Genomic DNA, 25,531 nt, shown 5'->3' with positions numbered 1-25,531 from the left:
AATTGCTAAGACGTATTCCAAAATCCAAGAGCCAAAGTCCAATTCCCGAGACCGTTCCCCTTACGGAACTCGATACAAAATACAATTTCCAAAAATCAATTTCAAAATCCAAGTACAATCTCACCCAATGGACCACTCCATTGGTCTTACAAGGCCTTTTCCAGTCAAAATTACACTAAGCAATCCAAAATCGGGCGCCGACCCACAAAACTGAGCAACACGGGCCTCGTCCCGTAAAACCGAATTCAAAAACCAAAACGACTTATTTTTAGACGCAAACCAAGCCTTAATCCCCAAGAAATCACTACGTGCCAAACAACGTACAATTCGTACAAATGTACACCTGTGAGGGGGTCGAAAAAGCGCGAGGCTAATGCGTGACCTGTCCCTCGTGGGTGTGACGATTCTTTTTGTTCAATCAAGTGTAATTGGATTTCCTGTGAGTATACACCCAATTGACTAGTAATATAGGAGTCGCCATTCAGTTTTTAACGACAATGAGAAAAACTGACAAAACCCGGTTATCGTGACATAAAGGGAGTGCAATTATGTTTGACCACGACGGCCGTAGGTTCCCTTGTGATCCGTGGTGTGGGGATCTCTCAATATACACCCGCAAGGTAGAGATTGAGGGTTTGGGGGACTGTAACTACCGAGAGGAGTAATTCTCTCGTCGATAACTCTAGAGGCAGGATATCCTTACTAGCTCAGCATAAATAATTGAAGGGACATGCGTTAACTATTAAACTAATCTGGATTGATTTTAGCAATATGCAGCATATAATACTAATTCGATCGTGATTATCTGATTTAAATAACATTAAGGGACCTAGCATGATAATCCGATTTCCCAAAAATATTATATTTGTTAGGCGTGATAGAACAATCATATTAGGTTAGTTTAACAGTTCATAAAAAGGGCGAGGAAAGCAGTTAAATCATCGAAAAGGGACACATTACGACGCACCCTTGAGAGGTGCGTCAGGGTTCTCAGAAAACTAACCACTTTGACTTTGCTATTTCTCCTTTTTATTTAACGAATCTCGATTATGGGACAGGATACGTTCTGTTCGATTTATGGATCGATTGCGACAAAACGCGTGAGCAGTTTCGCAGCGAGAGGCTTAGGCTAAGGGGTTTAGAGTCAATACTCAGAATATATTATGTGTTGTTGTGTCGAAACTAGGGGCCTATTTATAGGGAAGAGTTCGTGGAAACATAGAATTGCAGAGTTCTAATCCGCAAAGAATTAGGAAAAAACACGTCCCAGGTAATTACGGCGCCCAGCTCTGGGCTTCAAAGATTTCGGCGCCCAGGGCTGGGCGTTGAAAATAGAGATCCATGCAATTTCAGCGCCCAGGGCTGGGCGTCAAAGATTTCGGTGCCCAGCTCTGGGCGTTGAAAGTGATGTCTTGGCCGAATTCTTCGTCAGATTCGGATTCCTGAAATCCGTAGAGTTTCAGATTAATTCGAGTCTTTTAGCGCGTATCAATTTTTATGACGGAATGCGTCTGGGCCCGTTACGAACTCTAGGCTCGTTAGGATTTTAATTAATACGTAACTCTTATTTCCGAATCCTATTAGGAATAGGATTCTCGCGGTTTTCTATCTCATTTAGGATTTATGTTGGAATGCAACACCTAATTATGACAGGTTTCTATCTTTTATGATTTGCCACTTTTAGAAGCTACCTTTTACGACAGTTACTATTTTTAGCAGGTTTCCATAAATAGCAGGTTTCGGGTAAAATGAAATGGGGAATCGAGATTCGTTTATTTTATAGGAGATGCGTTGTCAAGTGGAGCTTTTATGCTTTCATCATCGAACCTTTCCCTTGCGGGAATGGGGACAAAAGTAGGTGTCTACAGTTAGCCCCACTTTGACTGAGTCTTGGAGTAAGACGATGGTCAAAGTATTAGACGGAGTGCGTCGCACAAGCCATGGTGTATGTGACCTGTTTTGCGAGGGTCTCACGAGCCCCCGAGTGATAACATTTGACTTAAGGGTCATCACTTGAAGTGTCGACATATCCCTCACGTGTCATTGGGATTGGTCAACTGATAGTATAGAAACTTCCTCACTTTGTCATTGGAAGGATCTAAAGGGGCGTAGAAACCCCCTCACTTTGTCATTGGGAGTAACTACAGATGTTTTCGAAATTAAAGCTGTAAAGTGTAATTGGGCCTGGCCAAGCCCAATCACGAGGTAAAACGTTTTTAAAGATTCTAATTTTCAGGCCTGGCTAAACGAGAAAACCCCCTTGTTTTTATAGGAAGTAAAACGAAGGAAAATCCAGTACCCTTGTTTTTATAGGAAGTAAAACGAAGGAAAATCCTGTAAAAGTTATCGCTGCAGCGACTAAGGACCTGCGCTGTTAGTGACGCAGACCCCGCCCGCTGAAGGTGAGCGAGCCTGTCCTCTGAGGGGGACCCCCCGTCCGATAGAAGTGGACGAATCTGTTTGATGTTTTTGAAAATAAGGACCTACGCGGTTTGTGACGTAGACCCCGCCCACTGAAGGTGGCGAACCTTGTCCGCTGAGGGTGGACACCCCGTCCGCTGAAGTGGACGAATATGTTTAAATTTTTTTTGAAAATAAGGACCTACGCGGTTTGCGCCGTAGACCCCGCCCACTGAAGGTGGCGAGCCTATTTTAAATTTGAAGTTTTTATTTCTTTCGAAAACTGAGGACCTGCGCGGCTAGTGACGCAGACCCCGCCCGCTGAGGGTTGGCGAGCCCATTTTGATTTTCTTATTTTGCCTATGTAGAAGGGCTTTTGTGATTACAACCTGTTGGTGGGTCGTAATTTTTCCTGATTAGATGTGTCCTATAAGTGGGTCCACATTGTGTATATTTTTGTTTAACAATATCTTTTGAGATATCCAAACATGTTATGGTGCGTGGCGCAGTCTGGGAATGTGATTTCGATTGCACGCTTTTTGTTGGAGTCCACTTTTTTGCGAGCCCCCAAGCGTTGGGGCTCGTCGGTTGTTTTTGCATCTTGTGATCATGTTTGGGGTCACGCTCGTATGTGCAAGCGACCTCCTATAGTAGTGTGCTATTTTTAACAAAGCCGTGAGGTGCGACTTTCAGTGAAGAAGTCGGCAATTTTCAAGCCGAATGAATATGGCAGGGCCCAATAGAAGTTAGGGCCTTTTGAGCCTGGATTCATTTTCGGCGCCCAGGCCTGGGCGTTGAAATAATTCACGCCCAGGTGGGGCGTTGAAAGCGTTGTTTGGGCTGGTCTTTTGATGACACAGTTGGCCTCTTGTTCATTAGTTTATTTCACTTGGAAGTTCTATGTATTCTCTTTTCTTTTGTTTTTTCTTTGTTTTTAGAACGTGATGATTTTCTTTGAAAAGCCGTAGCCGATTGGTGGACTACGGTGCTTGTCGCTTCGGGGCGATTATTTTAAGGAACTGTTGCTCTTAAGGCGTACAGTTATTGCAGTAGTCGGGCGAGTCTTTATGGCCCGAGGAACATACCTTGAGGTGTAAGACTTTGATCGCTCTTATATTTTTTGAACGTGTTCGTGAATGATGATATGTATGTGCGAACGAGTGTTCATAGAATGGCCGTTGTGTGCGGTCCATTAATCAGATTACTTGAATTGTTTCATTTTTTTTGAGCAACGACTGATTTTGAATAGTTTGCTTAGAAGTTTGATAAGGTTCAGGCCCATTCATGAAGTGGGCTCAAACATCATGCCCTTTCGCTTGTTTAAACATTTGCTTCGAGATTTTTTCATTTTGCCATGGTTGTTTCGTAGCTTGGAGCCCCCAAGTATGCATGTTGGGATGCTTCCTTTTGGCGTACGATCTTGTATGTTCTTTCGAGAAAGATGCCTTGGGGTTTCGCTCGTGTAGGTGCGAGCTATCCCTCCGTGGTAGGTAATGTTTTGCTACCTTTAATCCTTAATGTAGAAGTCGTGTGGCTTGCATTTGGGCGATAAGTAGTCTTTGTCTCTTACTCTTGGTCGTGCTTGCATTAGTGCAATGTGCCTTACCCTTTTTTAGACTTGTACTGTGGGATTATGGTGCAACGCAGGCTTGTGTGGCCTAACGGCGTGTCTTAGAACATTCCTCCAAGTGTTGGGATATCATTATTTGGAGTACTTCATCGTGCTGAATCGTTCAGGTGCTCGAACAAGTGTAGCACCTTCTGCGTGGGTTTGCACGGCTTATTACTTCGTTCGATGCGATGATTCATAGGTGTTTCTTTCTTATTTTTGTGTCTGGGAAAAACTTGGTTAGCAGAAAGAATCAGCGCCCAGGCTGGGGCGTTAAAGATATCGGCGCCCATCTCTGGGCGTTGAAAATGATTTCTGGGTATATTTTGACGGTTCTCATCCTTGATTTTTTCTTTTGCTTTTGCTTTGGAACGAGGTAGACTGTGTAACGGGCGCTTGTAGGGCGAGCGTTATGTGCAGTAGTTTGATCGGAGTTTTGGTGACTCGCGATTTTCAGTTACCCTTGTTAGTGGGGTGACTTTATATATTCTAAGTAGTGCTTAGAATTTGGGAGGGGTTGGTTCGTTTTACACGATTAAAGCTTAGGACTGTGCCCCTATGACGTATGTATAGCATTAGCGTCGAGAATTTGCGATAAAATCGTCATTTCGAGCACTTTTAGAGTGTTTTTCTCAAGCCCCCAATTGTAGCTACGGGATTGGCTTGGTGCTATAATGCTTTGCATACGTCTTTATGCATTCATGGTGACACGGATCATAAATAGTTTGAACCAGACTCGTTTAGTGCGAGATACGTTCGAGTAGTGATTTAGCTACTTCTCTTGTAAATGTCGTATTATGCGACATCGCCATGGTCAAGGTAGTAACATGTGGAAGTGTGCCTTGACCAAAAGTTAGGTGCCTTTCTTTACCCATAATCATATTTAGAAATCTTTTGACTCACTTTGTAACATCGAGATAAACACATACTTAGCTTAAACTAACGACTCTTTATTATGTTCGAAGAAGTCTTTAAAAATTATTTGGAAATTATTTAAAATCCGAGTCCTATTATGTACAATCCGAGGTGTACTAAGTAGGTTGACTTATAGAAGGGTTCGTACAGGATTACATGAGTGAACCAAAAAACTGTTACGATTTTTGGAATGCTGTCTAAGGATTTGCTGGAAGCCAGGGTGCAGGCGTCAAGACATACTTGTGCCCGTTTGGCATATGCTTTAGGCTTTAGGGCCATCTTTTCCAAAATTGCGGGAATATAAACCGTTTTCAAATCGACTTAGATTTACTTGGTGTATGTCTGTATAAAAGGTCGAGGTATACTTAGTTTCTTCCCTATCTCTTTCATTTCAATTTTTAGCCCCCAATTACTGTTATGTCTTCCCATTAATAATGTTTTCAGATTTCGATTTTAGATGCCCGTGTCATATGTCTGAGTAGGGTGAGCCTTGGTTAAGTGCCAAGTCCTATTGACAATGTCTGTTTATTTTTTTCAAAGGGGATTCGCAAGCATTGGAATTACCGTGAACGGGTGCCCTAAGTTCGAAGGAACGATGGGGCGATGCCGTAGAATAATCCTCTTCATTGCAAGCTTTACTGCCTTTACTACTTGTTGGCGATCATGACTGTGTCTAGTGGTGAAAGAAGGTCTTTAAGCGAACTACTATGTCTAGTGGTGAAAGAAAGTCTTTAAGTGAGTTAGTTCGCTTTAGGGAGGGTCAAGTCGAGTACTTTAGAGATCATGGACGCTTGCGCTAGCCCCCATTCAATTGAGGTAAAGCGATCTTTTGAGTCTTGGCTAAGTGCCTAGGAGTGTGAGTGCTTCTTCTGGCAAGGGTACGTGCCCTTATTATTTTTCGATGTGTGCTCATTAATTTTGGCATCTTTATGAATTGGATTCTTCTTTTGACTTAAAACTTTCTTTCGACTTGGGTTGCAAGTAATTAAATTTCAATAAGGGACTTCTATTTTTTATTCTTGTTATTCTACAGGCTTTAATATTTTTGCAAATTGGTTGGACCGAATCATGGATTGCCTACGTATCCGCCTTAAATAGATTTAATTTGGAATCAGGTCTTGCGTAGTTCTTAGCCTAGAAAATGGTTTCTTAGAATGCCGATTTTAAACAAGTATGTTATAAGGTGGAAACATATTATTTGAAACGGTAGAATAAGTGAAGTTTATTATTATTTTAATCTACTGCTTTGCCGTAAGCCAAAAATTAATTTTATATATTTTTTGAGTACATGTATTTTTTGGTGGTACGTATGTCTGAATACGTGTCGTACCCCTCCAAGTGTTCGTTATTTTTCCGTGCATGTGCGGATAAAATGACGAGCACTTATGGACAAAATTTGGCGAGCAGAGAGAATCAGCGCCCAGGCTGGGGCATTAAAGATTTTGGCGCCCAGCTGTGGGCGCTGAAAATTATTTGTGGGCGGATCTTTTTGGTGCGCTAAATGCTTCTTTTCTTTTTAGACTAACTTTAGAGGCGCTTTGCAAAGTTTCTTTTTTATTATTCACATTTTCTTTATTTTTACGTTGAGCGTAGAATGTACTCTTCATTTGTCTCTTTTTTATTTGTGACTCAAGACGGCTTGAAAGATGGGTTGAATGAGATAGGATAAGTTGTATAGGTATTAGTCGAGCATTAGGATTTCATCAACCAAGGCCAATGAGTAGCATGGGGACGGCTCAAGGGTATATCAACAGGACGTATCCAAACAAGTTATATGGTCATTATGCTAATGGTGGTGTAAGAGCAGGTTTGGACTTTGGAAATGATGGGCATGACGCACGTGTCAATGGCCGTGGGTGGTTTGCGGTTGATAACAAGTTCAAAACCAAGAGTCGAGGTAGTGGTTTCTTGGGTTATGACAATGAGAGCATGGATGGGTTAAATGAGCTGAAAAGGGACCCCAGAGCGAAGGCGTTGTGAGGGCATAAGGATTGGAAAGGGTAGGCATCGTAGAATTTTATGATTTGGATTGGTTGACTCAATTCTTTTCCTTCGTTTACTTGGGTAGGTTTCGCACTTTGGGAGGTACGGGCTAAGTATTTCATGGATCTTTTTCGCTCTCCCTTTTCTCTTTTTCTTTTTCTTTTTGCTTGGGATTTCTCCCCAACATAAATCCTTCCATTTTTAATTTGGGCTAAAGGGTAGATGGTTGTGGTCTTTGAGTCACGAGGCGAGACTGAGTGAGCCTCGTTTGGTAGGCTTATAGTGGACCTTTAATTTTAGTAGGCCTAGGGTGGACCTTTAAATTGTCTTACTTTGCAAGCGTATTTAGTCGTTTCTTAAAATATGCAAATAGCGTAGATTCAAAATGTTGTTTTTACCTTATTGAATTTTAACGAAAGAATTACATCGAAAGTAATTTTTTTGTTTCTTTTCAGATTCCAGTTTCTGGGATTTAATTGGAAGTGGTGATTTAGACTCAAACTTTCATTAATCTTTCTGATTATAACCCGTGTATGAATACAAGGAGGTGGCCTAGACTCAAAATAATGACGTGGCGTAAGCCTATAATACTTGACCAAGCGAATCTCAGACTTAGGCTAATTGGACCATAACTTTCGTTTGGTTGACACTTTAGATTTTAACCCTTGGGTGTTCATTTGTCATGCGCCATTTTGCTTAATGTTGGCAAGGTAGTTAATTGGGGAGATCGAATTTTTATTTTTGTAAGACTAGAATCATTAGTGCGGCTTCTCTCTTAGTGTGTATTGCTTTACCCCAATGGTAGCCTCATGGTATGCCGATTTGGGTATTTTAATAGTTGGTCATGTTGCATTCGTGGAAAATCTTTTAGTCCGTACTTAATAGTATTTCAAGGAGTGAGTGACTTGAGAGGACTATGATAGTCGTGACCCAATGTGATTATAAGCCTTGGGGCCATTAATTTTTTCTTTGCCCATGGTATTAACACCTTAGGTTCACTTTGGGGGTTGTGCGACTATGGGGGAATGATTTCCAGAATGTGACCGTTTCCATTTTGCAAATACTATAATATATTCTTTTTATTGGTGAGAGAGAGTATTGAAGCCGTAAATTCTTAGTAAGGGATGACAATTACATATGGGTGCTCATTGATTTAAATGTTAGGAAGGGAGACTCAATATGGTTTAACCTTTTGACTTGCAGAACGACACCAAGCATTAGGACCGATTCTATGGATAAGACAACTAAGACTTAGGATTTAGATTGTACTTTGGCATGGCCTAGTCTAGACTCGGATTTTTTTTATTCGAACATTATTTTTCCTGAAAACTTCATTTGAACATTATTTTTTGAATGCTTTGCCCATGTGACATTCAAGGTTATTTCAATTAGCATGTTCGGTTTTGGTGCCGAGCATTGTCGTCGTAGGAGGCCTAACAACGACACAAAGAGTTATTTTATTTTTTACAAGTCGCTTTTTAGAATCGAGTGCCTTTCATACGCCCTCGCAGCAATTTTTATGAAAAGTTTTTTTTTTGCTACGTATATTTTTTTTTATGCGTGGGCACCGAGGCTGCTGTGCCTGACCAAAAAGGCCAGGCAGCAACTTCAGCGCCCAGCAGTGGGCGTGGAAAATTTTGGCGCCCAGCCAGGGGCGTTGAAAATGCGTCCCTGGCTGGTTCTCGTTTTCTGTTTGCGTATACTTTCGTCTATGCGACTTGAATTTTGCGTGCTTGCCTAATAACGTCCTTACGCGTTGTGCAGCGTTTGTGGGATTCGTTACAGGCCATCCCGAGCGTCGCTTATTTTTGTGGCGATCGTTCGGGTTTGTGGAACACGTGTTTCGGTATAACTCTTTGGAAAATTGGTTTATGAATGTTGGGCAGTTTTTAAGGTCGTTGGTTTTTCTAGGATAGTTTGTCACACACAATCATATATTTTGCTACACATAACTAACATTCCATCATGAGGCAATAATAATATGTCATGTAGTTTATGATAGGCTTCTATGGGTAGTTAATGCGCCTGGCTTGGTACCGCTTCTATCGTAGATCCAACACATGCCCCGGTCGAGGTAGTGTCTTCAGCAGACGAATTTCGCTCAAGAGGCCAACTCGCAAGTGCAAGCCAAGGGGGCAGGCAGGCGAGAGGGACCTAATGGGCGAGCGATTGGGTTCGGGATAGGTGTACTACCTGCACAAGTACCGAGTGGGAAACATGCGCGGCGTATGCACCCCCCTATTGGCGAAAAAAGGTATCCTTAGTCCCAACTCCCGAGGGAGCCGAGATTCGTTATGATGTTCTGCCCGTTCACATTAATATGCTGATTTTCAGGTCGTCCCAACTTGATGGGGAAATAAACGCGGGGTAGGATCGTTTCACCCTTCGGCTATTTTGATTACCTACAAGCACGAGTATTTCCTTCACTATCCCTAGTGGAGTCGCCATTGTGAGGGGGTCGAAAAAGCGCGAGGCTAATGCGTGACCTGTCCCTCGTGGGTGTGACGATTCTTTTTGTTCAATCAAGTGTAATTGGATTTCCTGTGAGTATACACCCAATTGACGAGTAATATAGGAGTCGTCATTCAGTTTTTAACGACAATGAGAAAAATTGACAAAACCCGGTTATCGTGACATAAAGGGAGTGCCATTATGTTTGACCACGACGGCCGTAGGTTCCCTTGTGATCCCTGGTGTGGGGATCTCTCAATATACACCCGCAAGGTAGAGATTGAGGGTTCGGGGGACTGTAACTACCGAGAGGAGTAATTTCCTCGTCGATAACTCCAGAGGAAGGATATCCTTACTAGCTCAGCATAAATAATTGAAGGGACATGCGTTAACTATTAAACTAATCTGAATTGATTTTAGCAATATGCAGCATATAATACTAATTCGATCGTGATTATCTGATTTAAATAACATTAAGGGACCTAGCATGATAATTCGATTTCCCAAAAATATTATATTTGTTAGGCGTGATAGAACAATCATATTAGGTTAGTTTAACAGTTCATAAAAAGGGTGAGGAAAGCAGTTAAATCATCGAAAAGGGACACATTACGACGCACCCTTGAGAGGTGCGTCAGGGTTCTCCGAAAACTAACCACTTTGACTTTGCTATTTCTCCTTTTTATTTAACGAATCTCGATTATGGGACAGGATACGTTCTGTTCGATTTATGGATCGATTGCGACAGAACGCGTGAACAGTTTCGCAGCGAGAGGCTTAGGCTAAGGGGTTTAGAGTCAATACTCAGAATATATTATGTGTTGTTGTGTCGAAACTAGGGGCCTATTTATAGGGAAGAGTTCGTGGAAAGATAGAATTGCAGAGTTCTAATCCGCAAAGAATTAGGAAAAAACACGTCCCAGGTAATTTCGGCGCCCAGCTCTGGGCGTCAAAGATTTCGGCGCCCAGGTCTGGGCGTTGAAAATATAGATCCATGCAATTTCAGCGCCCAGGGCTGGGCGTCAAAGATTTCGGCGCCCAGCTCTGGGCGTTGAAAGTGATGTCTGGGCCGAATTCTTCGTCAGATTCAGATTCCTGAAATCCGTAGAGTTTGAGATTAATTCGAGTCTTTTAGCGCGTATCAATTTTTATGACGGAATGCGTCTGGGCCCGTTACGAACTCTAGGCTCGTTAGGATTTTAATTAATACGTAACTCTTATTTCCGAATCCTATTAGGAATAGGATTCTCGCGGTTTTCTATCTCATTTAGGATTTATGTTGGAATGCAACACCTAATTCTGACAGGTTTCTATCTTTTATGATTTGCCACTTTTAGAAGCTACCTTTTACGGCAGTTACTATTTTTAGTAGGTTTCCATAAATAGCAGGTTTCGGGTAAAATGAAATGGGGAATCGAGATTCGTTCATTTTATAGGAGATGCGTTGTCAAGTGGAGCTTTTATGCTTTCATCATCGAACCTTTCCCTTGCGGGAATGGGGACAAAAGTAGGTGTCTACAACACCCATTACAAGCCAAATACAAGGACGACATCTTCGTCCTTGTTTGGCAGCTTCTGCGCCACGTCAGCAGCGCCTAGTGCAGCTGCTGCGCTGGACGCTGGCGTCAGCTGGCGTTTAGCTACAAATTTTCCTATTTAAACCCCTAATTCTGAGCATTTTAGGGAGGGAAAATCGAAAACAAAACGTCATAATACAAAAATTGCCACTCAAATCAAAATACAAAAACCCTTCAAAAATCTCATACAATCTCAAAGTTCTAAGCAATGGGGAGCTCCAAACGGAATTCTAGCCTAAACCTAACTAGGTATTTTCGAATCTCAATCCTAATCTACAATGTTTCTATGATTTCTATTTCAAAATGATTAGTAAAGTAGGCACTTTTATTCTTAAAAGTGTCACTTACAACAATCATATACTTTTGCAAAATCCACAATTTATGTGATACAAATACAAAATTTCAAGATTCAATGAAGTTTAAGGTTGTTTGTAATCACTTCCTTAAACTAGAATTATCTTCAAAATATGGAGTAATCAAAGGTGAGGCCTTTCTAATGTTTAAAGGGCTAATCTTTGAGATTCAAGACTCCATTTTTCAATATACAAGTTCAAGTTTCCAAATTTCAAGATTCAATGATGTTTAAGGTTGTTTGTAATCTCTTCCTTAAACTAGAATCATATCAATACTTGGAGCATATCAAAGATGAAGCCTTTTTAACATTAAAATGTCCAATCTTTGAGATTCAAGACTCCTAGGTTCAATATTTCAAGTTCAATATTTCAAGATTCAATATTTCAAGTCCTATATTTCAAGTTCAATATTTCAAGTTCCATATTTCAAGTTCAATTTCTATATTCAAAATCCAAGACACTTTAGGTTGAGCAACTTGACCTAAAGTTGAGATTTCTAGCTTTGAATTCGTGTCGGACGCACTTATTCTTAAGGAGTCGTTTGGCGTTCGGATCTCATGTGCTAAAGTTCAAATTCAATATCGCACCTTTCAATTATGCATTTCAATATTGCAATTTCAATAACGCTCTTCAATTATGCACTTCAATATCGCAATTTCAATAACGCTTTTCAATATTGCACCTTTCAATTCCGCACTTTCAATTATTCAACTTTACTTGCCTAGTCCTTCTAGGGAATGTGGTTTCCCACCTAGTCCCTTTCTAGGTGGTGATATACTTTACTAATTATGCACTCATTTCCTACTGTGATGTTGCTTTACTTGTTCATTGCTTTCATCACCTCACATGCTAAGTACAATAAAATACAAGATTACACCACGCTTAACGAAGATAATTTCTTGGACCAACCGATCTTAGGTTCCCTTAAATTAACTTTAAAGCAAAGTGGTCACGATACAAAGTAGAAATTCTATTTGTTCAAAGTACTTAATCACAACCCACATAGTGTCATGACTAGGGTTATTCGAAAATGTTTTGTGCCATGCATTTGAATATAATTTCTAAAGCTCGCGGAATAAGCATCTCGTTCCCTTGCCCGGATCTCACCCATCCGTTTCAAAGATTAAATGCCTTATCCTAATAGAGTCACTTTTTGGTCTTTCCAAAGGGGACCCTTAAAAATGTTTGGCGGCGACTCCTTCAAAATCCAAAAATACAAAGGTTCTAAAGTCGCTCCCGTAGGGAAAACTACGAAAAGTACGAAAAAAACCCCCTACACCTAGCAACTCAACACTTGACATCCCCGGATTACGAGAATGCCTGACCGAGGAGGAACTTGCTTCCCTATGTTAGGTTATGATATATATAAACGAATATAAATCATGCGGAAAAACCATAAACTCTAGGATTCCAAATTAATTTCCACATAACAATTAGCATAATTTAGATGCATACACTTTGTAGCGTGCCCTCCCTTGCTGCGCCCAAATCGAACAAGAACAAGTCTTTCGGACTCCAAATGTCGTCCCTCCGTAGAAAGTCCACGGCACGTCCGGATCCGCCTTAAGATTGACCAACTAGAATCTCCCTTAAGGTACTAATAATACTCGGCTATATAGGAAAGTGTTTGGCTGAATTTTTGCTCAAATTCTAATACTTGAAACCCGTTACAAATTATGAGCCCTGAACTCATATTTATAGGCCATGGAATAAGCAATCGAATCCTACTAGGATACGAATTAATTAAATTAGAATCCTAGCAAAACTCTAAATTAATTAATCTATCTTTTGGGATTAGGAAATTCAATCAACAATCGAATCCTATACGCTTTAGGTTTCGTATGTGAACATAAACACACACGCACGCACAGCAGCCCATGAGGGGCGCTATGCGCGCGCACGAAGCCCGAGCACTCGCAGCCCACACGCTGCCGCAGCCTTGGGAGCGCGTTAGGCCTGCCTTGCGGTGGGCCTGGCGCAGCCTTGGGCTGGCGTGTTGCGGCGCGCGTTTCCCTTGCTGGACGTGGGCCTGACTTCGTGCTGGGCCTTCGTCTAGCAAGCTCGTCCGATGCTAATTCGTACGACGCGCTTTCCGATTAATTTCCCGATTCCGGAATTCATTTCCGATACGAACAATATTTAACATTTCTGATTCCGGAATTAATTTCCGTCTCGAACAAATATTTAATATTTCCGTTTCCGGAATTATTTTCCGATTCCGATAATATTTCCGATTCTGACAATATTTCCATTTCCGGCAATATTTCCGATTCCGGAAATATTTCCATTTCGGATAATATTTTCCGATACGTACCATGTTTCCGTTTTCAGCAACATCTACGACTTGGATAATATTTATGTTTCCGATACGATCCATATTTCCGTTTTCGGCAATATCATCGTTTCCGAAGTATTCATTTATTTGCCTTTGACGATTTCAGCTCCCACTGAAACCAAGATCTGTCGATTACGAATATTGATTAGATAGAGTATTTAATTCCATTAAATACTTGATCCGTTTACGTACTATTTATGTGACCCTACGGGTTCAGTCAAGAGTAAGCTGTGGATTAATATCATTAATCCACTTGAACTGAAGCGGCCTCTAGCTAGGCATACAGTTCACTTTATCTCACTGAATTATTAACTTGCATAATTAATATTAAACCGCATTTATTAGACTTATCATTAAATGCATACTTGGACCAAGGGCAATATTTCCTCCAGTCTTCCACTTGTCCTTAGGGACAAGTGTGCATTTCCTAATTCCTTTGTCACTCGATGCTTGCTCTTGAACATAAGGTAAGAGTTTTCATCCTTATTATGTCTAGAGGTGTTTCTCGGTTTCAGAGTTCAATTAATCAAATAAACAGATAATCATAGCCTATGATTCATCTGAGCACGGCAATGCATTTTACAGTTTCTAGCTCTCCGAGTGGCCTTGTACAACTTTCAGCATCTCATCCCGATTTATGGGAGGACAATCCCAATCTTGCGATCTTTAGATTAGACTTCGTTTGATAGGTGATTACCTGAGCGTTGCCTTTATAGCCTCCTTTTACGGTGCGACGGTTGACAACGTCAAAGTAAGCAGTTCTCAAACAAGTAATCTCAAATCACTCAGGTATTGAGGATTAATGTCTAATAATTTTAATGAAATTTACTTATGACAGATTTTCATCTCTTACAATAAAGTTTCATAGGTCTGTCTGATACTAGTCTTCCCAAAGTAAGTATCTATGCAAATGATTACGACATTGCCATGTCCACATAGGTCAAGAAACAGAACTACTAGTCATCTTGCATTCTAGTCGTCTAACGTTTTCTATGCGTCCATCTTTATAGAAAATTCCGACCAGGGACCATTTTCAACGTTTGACATTCAAGTTCACTTGATAGACATTTCTTAGTCACATGACTGGTCGTGACAGTCTATCTTGAATATATTGTCAAATTGAAGGGACTCGTCATTTAATACTAAACCAAGATTAAATGGAATATGAAAATACATCTCATATATGATAAATGTTCAACCCCAATGTTTTACAATCATGGGCCTCAAACCCATCTTTAAAACAGTTCATGGAATTCAAAGCTATGCTTGATTTCCAGTGCTACAATGTGAGTGTTGCTTCTCACTTGTTGCATATGTTTAGTTATCATGCTTTGCCAATCTTAATATCCTTTTCACCGAATGTTCTTCGAGATATGATGATAAGATCTTTTGAGTATGTTTATTTTGTGATCTAGTCTTTCTTGCTACATTAGTGGTTCTACGCATTTTGCAATGAAGAACCATTAAGTCAACAGACATGTGATCTACCCAATTTCAGTGAAGAACTCTTTAACATAAACAACCCTGTGATAGAAATTAATATTTAATTTCCCACGCAACAACTCATGGCCTCCAATCCATGTTGACATTTCAAAACCCGATGCTCTATAGCTTGTCCTTGTCAATGGTTAACTCCAAGGGATCTTGCTTGATCCTTTGCCAGTGTTTATGCGTGTAGCATCAATATTTATCATATATTTACTTCCTTGAATCAAGAACTACTCTTATGTCCTTTTTCAAGTACCATAAGTTTTTCTTGATCTCAATCTAGTTGATCTTTATTTGGATCAATAGAGATTGGTATATGTTCGTCATGCCTAAAGTCATACGATACGTTTTTGGAGATCCTCATATTATATTATACATGATAAATTCTTTTGCAGAATAATTCCCAATTGAATTCTATTCATGTAACTTTAGCTTATCTAGTTTCAGTAGATACTAAATCCAGCTAAATTCTTTGACATATAATATAGGTTAAGAATCTCACTTAGATCCTTTGATGTTTAACTTAGTAAATGCTTATACATAGTTCAAACATCCTTTACTTAGATTTATTCACATGGGTCGAATATCTCCAATGGAGTCTCTCGTGCTTGATTTAGTAAATGCCATTACTTAATCTAAAACAATATTATAAGATCTAAATAGATCTGAATACCAAGTATGTACTAAGTTTCACCTTGGTCCATCATTGATGAATAATTTCAAATCTAAGTCATTAGCATTTGAATGTTATTTCACAATAGAGAGATATGTGTGTGATACACATAGGACCAATTAAGTTTTATGTACTCCCACTAAACTTCTTATATATCTATAAGAATCATGTACATTTTATGAAACTAAAATACTTATTAGCTTCACTAAAATACAGTTCTAATTCCCAATTGCTTGCTTAAATCTGTACTTAGATTTTATAAGCTAGCTTTCCTTTTTGAAGCATTTATTTGGATCCACAAATCCTATGACATACCATGTACATAGTTTATTCCAACATTTGATTGAGGAATACGTTTTGTCATCCAATTGCCATATGTACCAATATGCAATCATTGCTTGAATTATAGACTTGAGCATTATGATTGTGCATGAGGTTTCAACACAATCCATGTCATGAATTTGCTTGTAACCTTTAGCAACTAATCTAGCTTTGTGTGTGAACACAATTCCATGTTTGATGATTTTTATCCTTAAAACAACTTGCAACCAATTGGTGTAAACCATTCTTGCAAATCAACAAATTTTCAATTTTGTCATCAAAACATTGGTTATGTTTTATGGCCTTTAACCATCTAAAACATTTGAGTCTATATATGGCCTCTAACCATTTTAGGGAATCTATATTTCGTCATATCTTTCTTACAAGTCACAAACTCATAAATCTACATGATAATAGTTAGACTGCAAGTTGTAGGTTTCTTCACTATCTAATAGAAAAATCTCATAGCTTCAGTGACCTGAAGTCCATGCCTACTTGGGTATAGAACATCAAACAATAGAATATCAATAGCTACTTGAAAGTCCTTTGAATATTCCATTCTCCTTGAAGCACTTGTAAAGTCTTCTAAGAGATGTCTATTATTTAAAGACACTTCTAAAGTCCTTAAAGAATACGTGTTCGGATTTTCTGAAGAACTTCGAAAAGCCTCCGGAATGTCCGTTTATGTTTGTTGTTCGTCTCGAAGACTTTCGAGGTCTATTTTCTCCCACTTTTCATTTTGGAAACGAATCTCCAAAAGGACATTATTTCGAGCAAACAAACATTATGCTCTCAAAAATTCGTGGTAGAAACAATACCCTTGTGTCTCATTTGAATAAATCACAATGAAACATATATCTATACTTGGGCCTTAGTTTGTTGAATAACAAACACTAAGCTCCCACTGAGTTTAGGAACTCTTTAGATATATTATGAAAAGATATTCTGAAATTACTTTTCAATAGCTTTGACGAATTTGGTTTAGTTTGGTGGTAGTTGAACATTTTCTTTAGAAATTATAGGAAAAGTCTTTATGATTCATCATTGATCGAATCAAGTACTAATTGACTTTGCTCATTCCAACTTAGATATCCCATATCTTATGGACCTAGATCGTGAAATTACAACACACAATCATTGATGATCATTTTTGGTCTCAAGTAATCAACAACATGATCTAACCTAGATCTTTATGATTTCTTGCCAAGTGGATTTTATACTTCTGAATCTTTGAACTAGCCAAAAAGATTCAAACTTATATCTCATTGAGTAAATAAACCAATATTCACTAAAATCCAGGCGATATAATAAAGTCATAAAATCTTTCTTTAGCTTTGAACTCTATTGTCTAGGCGTTCTAACAATAGTTCATATCTTTTGTTACTTTCAACAAGTAAGACTAGCTTATCTTGAATTGATCTAGAAACCAATCAACTTTCAAAAGTCCATCAAAATAGAGCTTTAGAATGTTAACTTGTTGATATGGTCTAAGCAACAATGCCAAAGATTAGTGGAACTCAAATCAAGGGGTTGATTTGGACCTAGTAAAGTTTTTATTGTTTAAAGAGTTGTTTGTTTTTAATCAAGCATATTGACTCAACCCGTAAATGACCATTCCATTCAAATAAACAAACAAACAAGAATTGTTTTTGTTCTTCTGAATGTGAGTTTTTCTGTGTTTGAAGCAGAAATTTAGGTATGTTGATTATGGAACAAAATAGCCATTAAATCCCAGCCTTGAAAAGGACTTAAAACAAACCAGATGACCCTACAACTAATGTAGCATTTCCATGCTTCATTTCCCACTTGTAGTCCATTAGTGTAGCCTAGCTTCCATTGTTTGAGTTATTGCCGAAGTAAGAACCTCAAGCGGTATATGATACCAAGGAAGTTTGATTGCTAGGTTACTTTTCCTTAAACATAAACTTATAGGTAAAAACGGAATTGTAAGTTCCTTTCACTTATTCCTTGTTTTCCTATTTCTTGTACCCTTTCTTATAGTCTTAAGAATTGAATTCTCTAGTGTTGACTTTTATACTTTGTTAGACATGTCCAATGTCATTCCAAAGTTCTTACCATTTTATTTTATGTTGAATATTCTTTTCAACTAGATGATCTTACCAGAAGCTTCTAAAGTTCTCTAAGCATCGATCTATTCGAATGTCTAGGGACTAGACTCATTCGAGAATTAAATGGACAAAAGATATCAGGTTGTTAACCATTGGTAAAGCTGAGCGTTTAAACTCAATGCTTTATGATATCAAAACTACATTGTATTTTGAATTCACAAGCACCAATTGGTTTGCCATTCGATTTTGATACTCGAAAACAACCATAAAAGTTGCTAAAAGAAACGTACATTTTAAATTGCTCATTTTCTCTCATTTCCGTGAATTGTTCTTGGATTCACTACCAATCGAGGAATTTTACTGTTACCTTTCTAAAAGGGTTTACTGCAGTGCAAGATATTTAATTATAAACAATAACATTGAAGCATGCAAAGCCTAAACATTTATCACGAGTAATAACTTGAAAATTAAAGCAATCATGCAATTTAAACAACTCATTGGCATTTTATTCGAATTTATTGTTCCGGCAGGTGTGAATAAAATGATTCCAAGTTCCTTAAATCATTGAAGAATTAAGCACATTATGTATTTAGACTCAATTCTAAAATATTTTAGGTAAGCAAAGCCTTTGCTAATAGTCTAGAAACTATTCTTGGTTGATAGGTACGTCCACTACAACATAAACGAGCAAATGCAATGGTACATTGCAACGGTTAAAGCTAATGCAACAGGCAAGTGCATCGGTTAAAGCTATTGCAACGATCTAATGCAACGGTTTATATTATTGCAACAGGTCATGCAACGGTTATATTTAACGCAACGGTATTTTGCAACGGGTATTTGTAGACCGTTGTAATAGCCCCTCAAATGCAACTATGGATTTAGCTATTGAAACGGTTATCGTGGTAAGGACGGACAAATCGAGACACGTGCACATAGGATATTTTCCAGAACCCTCTTTTCAGAAATCTCTCTCAAGTCCCAAACCCTCCCTTCACCTTTTACCTAATCGTCTTCACCAGTCGTCACTCCCGTAGTTCAATCTCCAGCATTCTCCACCACCTCGTGTCCTCACCCATAGCTGTTCGTTTTGCTCTCATACAAGTTCGTTCTTTTTCTTTCCTCTTTAATTTGTTTCAGTGTTAATTTTTAGTTTCCCTAATATTATCTTCTATTTTCTAATATTGAATCAATGACTCTTATTGAAAGGTTAAAGAAGCCCATCAGCGTCCTCCGTTGCAGCGAAGAACTAGAACCCGTAGCAGCCACCCTCACCGACGCCTCCACCCCACCCCACCCCCACCGACGCCGCCACCAACATCTTTCTCGCGAGTCCTCGACACACCCAACCAGGTAATCTTTGTTCCTTTTGCTTCATTTATCGTGGTTCAATTTTTCAAAACCCTAACTTTTTAGGTAACTTTAAAACGCACAGGGAAGTGTCGCCTCCAACGCTGGCCGGCTCCTCTACCCCATTTGCGCGCGGCTCCCTCACCCAACCAAGGTAACCTTGTTCCTTTTTTATGATTATTATTTACGTTGGCTTAATTCTTTCAAGTATTAGTTTGATTGTCTATGGAGATGAAGAATGAAGTGGTTTGCAAGGCAGAGACTTCAAGTATTAGTTTGAGTATTAGTTTGATTATCTATTGGTTAATTCTTTCAAGTGTTAGTCTTTGGTTTGCAAGGCAGAGACTTCTAGGATTAGTGATTAATTAATCCAATTTAGTAGAAGATTAGTGGGTTGTTATGTTTGGTTATAAGTCCTTTATAATATATATATATATATATATATATATATATATATATATATATATATATATATATATGGTCATGAAGTGATATTTATTTATACTTTTTAGTTTTAGAATCTGGTATATTTGTAGATTTGGGGCTTCGGGTTTGTTTGTAGAATATGTTTATTAATTCAAACATAGTAGAATATTAGGGGGTTTGTAAATTTATAGGTTTGGGCTTCGGATTTGAATAATTAGTTGAATAATTACATTGGTTAATTAGTGAGGTTTTTTCTGTTTTAGCTATTAATTAGTTGGATTTGAATAATGTTTATTTAAAGGTTTAAAATGATAACTTAGGCTCATTAGTTCAAAGTTGGGAGCGAAAATGCCAATTTGGGCTAAATATGACCTATACCAAACAAATGAGCCTTAAATGTACATAAATAGATACGAATTAGTCTTAGATACCTTTAGTGTGCCGCATAAAACATGTAAAAGGCTTTAAATGATAACTTAGGCTCATTAGTTCAAAATTGGGAGTGTAAATGAGCCTTAAGCTATGGTGGTGCCTCCTTTGCCTAAGGTTTGTGTTCTTTTCCGGGTTTTGTTGTTTGTGTGTGTGAGATTGATCAATATTGGATATTAACTCGGGCTTTTTCTTGGGTTTATACTTAATAGAGTAATGTTTTGTTTAATTTATGTTTCTATTAGTCTGTATACGGTGCTTTTATGAACTTTAATAGTAGGATGTGTAATTAATGAATGATCTTTTTGGTTGGTTTATGCAACTTTGGTTGTATGTTGTTCAGTTGTTGATCTATCCTTCTTACGATTGCCATTGCTATTGCTTCTGTATTTCCTATTTTTTAAATGTTTTTATTTGAGAATTGATCGAGGTTGTTAGGGTAATATCCTTTAAATGGGGAGGCTGCATATGCCTTCCTGTATTTGGTTAGCCTTTAACTAGTAAGGATGTGTATGCCTTGACCAAATCCGGACTCCTTATACATTGGTTAGGTTGTACGATTGCATACTCTTGACTCCTTTTTGGTTGGCTTATAATCCGGACTCCTTATACATTGGACTGAACCTGGCTTGCTTGATAGGTTTATTTGGTTTATGAGCAGATAAAGTATGTCAATTCTTTAGTGTGCTAATTATGTTAGCTTTGAGTTGTGTGCTACTGTTTGTGGTATGTTTTAAAAGAAGCAAGAGTCCATTGATTATGTTGGTTGGAAACTTGGAATCTATTATTGGCAAACACATTGCCTGATTAGCATTACATAAGGTATCTGAATGTTAGCCTAGAGATGATGTGGGATAATTTGTTTGTTTCATTTTCTCCAAAGTTAAGCTTATGATTACTAACTAGGGAATGATTATATGATAAATAAACGTCTATGACAATCAACTCATGCAGGCATTCGGATCAGAGATTATTTTTTTTATTTATTTCTAGTGTTAAAAGACAATTATGTGAATAATGTGGCTGCCTTTACAATTGAGGCATTTATAGTAATTTGAAGTTCTTCATTTAAGGTTCACGAACAAATGAGCCTTAAATGTACATAAATTTTGGGGAAAACCAATAAAAAATGCCTTATTTTAGCCTAAATATGACCAACAAAAAACGTCTTAGTTGATGGATTCTACAATTCTACTCGTATACAGCTAGAAGTTTAATTATACTACTATTTCTTTCTATCTGTTGTGATATAACAATTTAAAGGGAGGGGACCTTTGGTTTTGACCACTAGACCAGAGTGACCTAGAAATAAACAGCTAGGTTAAGTAGTATTATGATATTAAGGGGCCTTCCAAGAATTTAACTTGGGATAAAAAGCCCTTTGGTTGCCTTTGATCTGATTTGTTCACATTAACTTTGTAGTAGAGTTAGACATACTTGTCCATATCTTTTGGAGCGTAGATTCAGTAGAAGGGCCCTTTTGATTGCTTCTTGTCTGTTAGACTGGCACACGAGGTTGCTCCTTTTATTTCTTATCATTTTAATTGGTACAAAACTACCAAACTGATCTGCAAATTAGACCAGAGACAAATATATGATGAATATTAAAGTTAGTGGTGAAATTTGTTTTACTGTTGCTCATTAATGATCATATGTCTATTGGGAATGGAACATGGAATGATTTGTGTAGAGTTGTTACATGACTGTATGTTAAACTTTCTCTTGCTTTATACTATTTTATTATTTTTAGGATTATGCAAATTTTTTAAATCATATCATGTAAAAAGAAAATCTGCAATAATATTTTACAATAAAACGTGGAGCAAAAATTGATTTGTTAACGGATTTGCGTTGCTTATTCAGCTGGCAGGGAAGCTTATGCATTATCAATTGTTAGGAAATTTCTCATTGTTGTTACTAATCTGTTGGATCCTTGAAGGCTCTAAGTGTCTTTAGCTCCTTGGTTTACCTTGTTAGGCAAATAGGCACAATATAATACTCTATTGCAATTTAGTTTGTGTTCTGCCTTCTAGCAACCAGTAGAACCATAAATTGAACTCTAGGTTTGTTTGTTTTTTGTCTTGTTGTTCGTTTCTCTTAACTCTGTTGTTAATGTCCCTTATAAATTTCAGAGTCTGAATATTGTAATGCTAACTATCTTGGTAATTGTAAGATTACATATTTCAGTTGCACCCGTAATACGGATGTATGGAGTATAATCGGTTTGTTGATTTCTTGCGAGGGAAGGATAAGGACTTTTGTTTTCCATCCATTGTGTTTTGTAGTTATATTGAAATCTATTTTTCTTACCCTTTCTAATTGCAGGAGAGGAAATAAGATGTTGATGAAGATTTGAAAGACTTTCATAGAAATAAGAAGAATAAGGTATTATTCCCGTTTGGATTATTGGATATGGTTTATTTGCTTTTGGGCTCTCATCTCTTACATGTTACATTATGCACAAGCATATGATAGCAAGAATCTATCTTACTGCATTTCGGCGTTGTAGAGTCTTTTCTTTTGGCACTGTCTCTAATAAAAATGCAATAAAAAGGGATTTTTAGTGTATAGAGAAGCAAAGGTCGATGAAAACAATGTCGTTTTTGGTTCTATGAAATAGATCTTTAATTTGGTACAGTGAGTCATTTATTCTTTTTGATGCATGGTAAGATAATTAAGAGTACTGTACAATTTACTACTTATCATACAGGTGGGCTTGATTTTTTTTCCGAATGATATGTGGTACCACATGAGTAACATTATTATTGAGGCTTCAAGATCATACAGGTATTAGTTTGTAGTCTCCCATTAGATCACTTATTAATGGAGTTGTAGCTTTTCGTAATAATCACATAGCTGCTTGTGTCACCAATAATATTAACATATATTTAATAGTATATTGCACGGATCATAGGAGTGTAGTTAGTTATCATGTTTATTAGCCTTGGATCCATTGTCTTTTTTAACTTTGAAACACATGTTTATTATCATTTTTATCTCTTTGGAGATGGAGTAGTATCTGATGCCCTTATTTTCTAAGTATTAATTATTATTTTCAGGTTTGTGAAGAACAAATGGATTTTACACATGTGTAATTAGTTAGCTCTTATGGTAATATTTTGGTGATCTCAAGATCTCAACTCTCAACCAATGTAAAATGAGAGTATATAATATTCTTTTTTTAGGTTATTTATATAAGTACTACCGTAGTACTAACGTAGTACTACTTTTTGTATATTGCCAAACCATTGGACATGTAGATATTATTGACCTTTTTAATGAAATTAAATTTTTATGGTCATTAATTTTTGTTTTTTCTTATTATAATTAGAATTAGATCAAATTTGAAATTTCAGGGATTTGACCTGTGCTTAATATAGGCGTTGCATTATCACAAAAGAGTAGTTGCTAAACCTAATGCAATGGTTTCTAGCAAATAGAAAGACCTTTGCATTAGGTCTGGATGATGGTCGCATAAATGTAATGCAACGGTTCTTAGTGAAATGCAAAGGCCGTTGCATTATGAGTAAAACGCCGTTGAAATAGGACTATTGCAACGGTCAATAGTGTAGTGTGGAAGGCCATTGCAATAGGTGAAAAGAACCGTTGCATTTGACCTAATGCAACGCGAGCAACAACAACGGTTGGAAGACCATTGCAATAGGCATATTGCAACGGTTTTTTGCCTTTTTGCAACGGTTATTGGGCGTTGCTTTTGATCGTTTATGTTGTAGTGGTCTACGAACTTATTAGGTAAACCTATCACATTTGCCACGACATAAAATGACTCCTTATTTATATCGTTGAGTTTCACCAAAACTAACATGTACTCACAATTATTTGTGTACCTTACCCCTTTAGAATCAATAAGTAACACCTCGCTATGGCGGAAAACTATTACTAATATTGATGTAAAGGTTATCCAAGTAAGTGTTACTTTGGCATGACAGCTTTTAACTCAATTTTTAAGTTTGGAACTTAAGGCTCTTACTATGTAGGTTAGATTTTAAGTGAACTAAAATTCTTAATCATGCAACATAATCAAGCCACAATCTCATGCATAATTAAGACATATTTAAAGCAATAAAAAACTTAAAACATGCATAAGATATAAATGTGATCTAGTATGACCCGACTTCATCTTGGACCTTCAACTTCAAAGTCCGTCTTGAAAATGGATTGGAAACTCCGTCTTGAATTTTACCATGGGAGGCGACATTTTCTTCAAATAGGATAAGCTATAATTAAACTAATTACAACAATTTGATGGTACGCAGACTATATTTAAATTGAAAAAACTTTGGTACATTAGACCAATATTACATTTAAATTAATGATACGCAGACCATATTTTCTATCCTATTTGGGCCATACTAGTCACTTTCAATAACCTGCAAAATAGTACATATACAATATATACCATTCACCCATTCATTATCATGAATGGCCCACATAGTTGGTTAGTAGAACATGTTATGCATCACATAAATATTTGCATCAATTAATCAAGGGCACCAATAATCTACCAATTATTAAGTCCTTATTAATTCTAATCAAGTTGTTTAATCTTAAAGGAATGTAGACCTAATCAAGAGTTTATGACTAAAATGCTCCCACTTAAACCAATAAATTCACATGCTTTACTAATTTTAAACATAAAAATGTATTTCTTAGTCTAACCGGAAACATACAAATTTAATTAAAATTTAAAGCTCATATAAATTTATAATTCAATCCATTTAATTTATTTTCAGTTGAATTAAAATGAAATTAAATTAATTCAACGTGTTAATTTTAGTAAAATAATTAGTATAAATAAAATTTATAATAATTAGATTATTCAAAATTAAATTCCGAGAAAACAATTTAAATGACGAATTTTAAAATTAATTAAAAAACGTTTCCGAACTGAAAATTGAAAATTAAAATTAAAACGCATCAATCGTAACAAGACGAGGCACTTGGGCTTGCGCCCAAGCCCCGTCGAGTGCACGAGGCAGCAGCGCCCCTCGACTGATCGTACGGCACCACGCGAGTAGGCCACACGCAACGCAGCAAGCCCAGGCCACGCTGCGCGCAGCCTGCCTCACTCGACGCGTCTGGTTGCTTCGCTGGTCGCGGCAGCGCGCGCTGTGGCGCAGCACCCTCGCTG

General features: G+C 37.8%; 1 long non-coding RNA gene across 2 annotated transcripts; it reads left to right on the top strand.

Moving 5' to 3' along the window:
• Positions 1–19,070: 19,070 nt before the first annotated feature.
• Positions 19,071–23,674, top strand: LOC110794060 (uncharacterized). 2 transcript variants are annotated; one of them, XR_008924542.1, is made up of 5 exons: positions 19,071–19,278; positions 19,384–19,527; positions 19,610–19,678; positions 22,705–22,764; positions 23,090–23,674. It is a non-coding gene; the product is annotated as an uncharacterized lncRNA (long non-coding RNA). The 2 variants fall into 2 exon arrangements; XR_008924541.1 differs by having other exon boundaries at positions 19,073–19,278; positions 22,705–23,674.
• The last annotated feature ends 1,857 nt before the right edge of the window (positions 23,675–25,531 follow it).

Source organism: Spinacia oleracea, chromosome 6, assembly GCF_020520425.1.
Source record: "Spinacia oleracea cultivar Varoflay chromosome 6, BTI_SOV_V1, whole genome shotgun sequence".
Taxonomy (NCBI): domain Eukaryota; kingdom Viridiplantae; phylum Streptophyta; class Magnoliopsida; order Caryophyllales; family Amaranthaceae; genus Spinacia; species Spinacia oleracea.
This window is presented reverse-complemented; position numbering and strand designations above follow the sequence as displayed.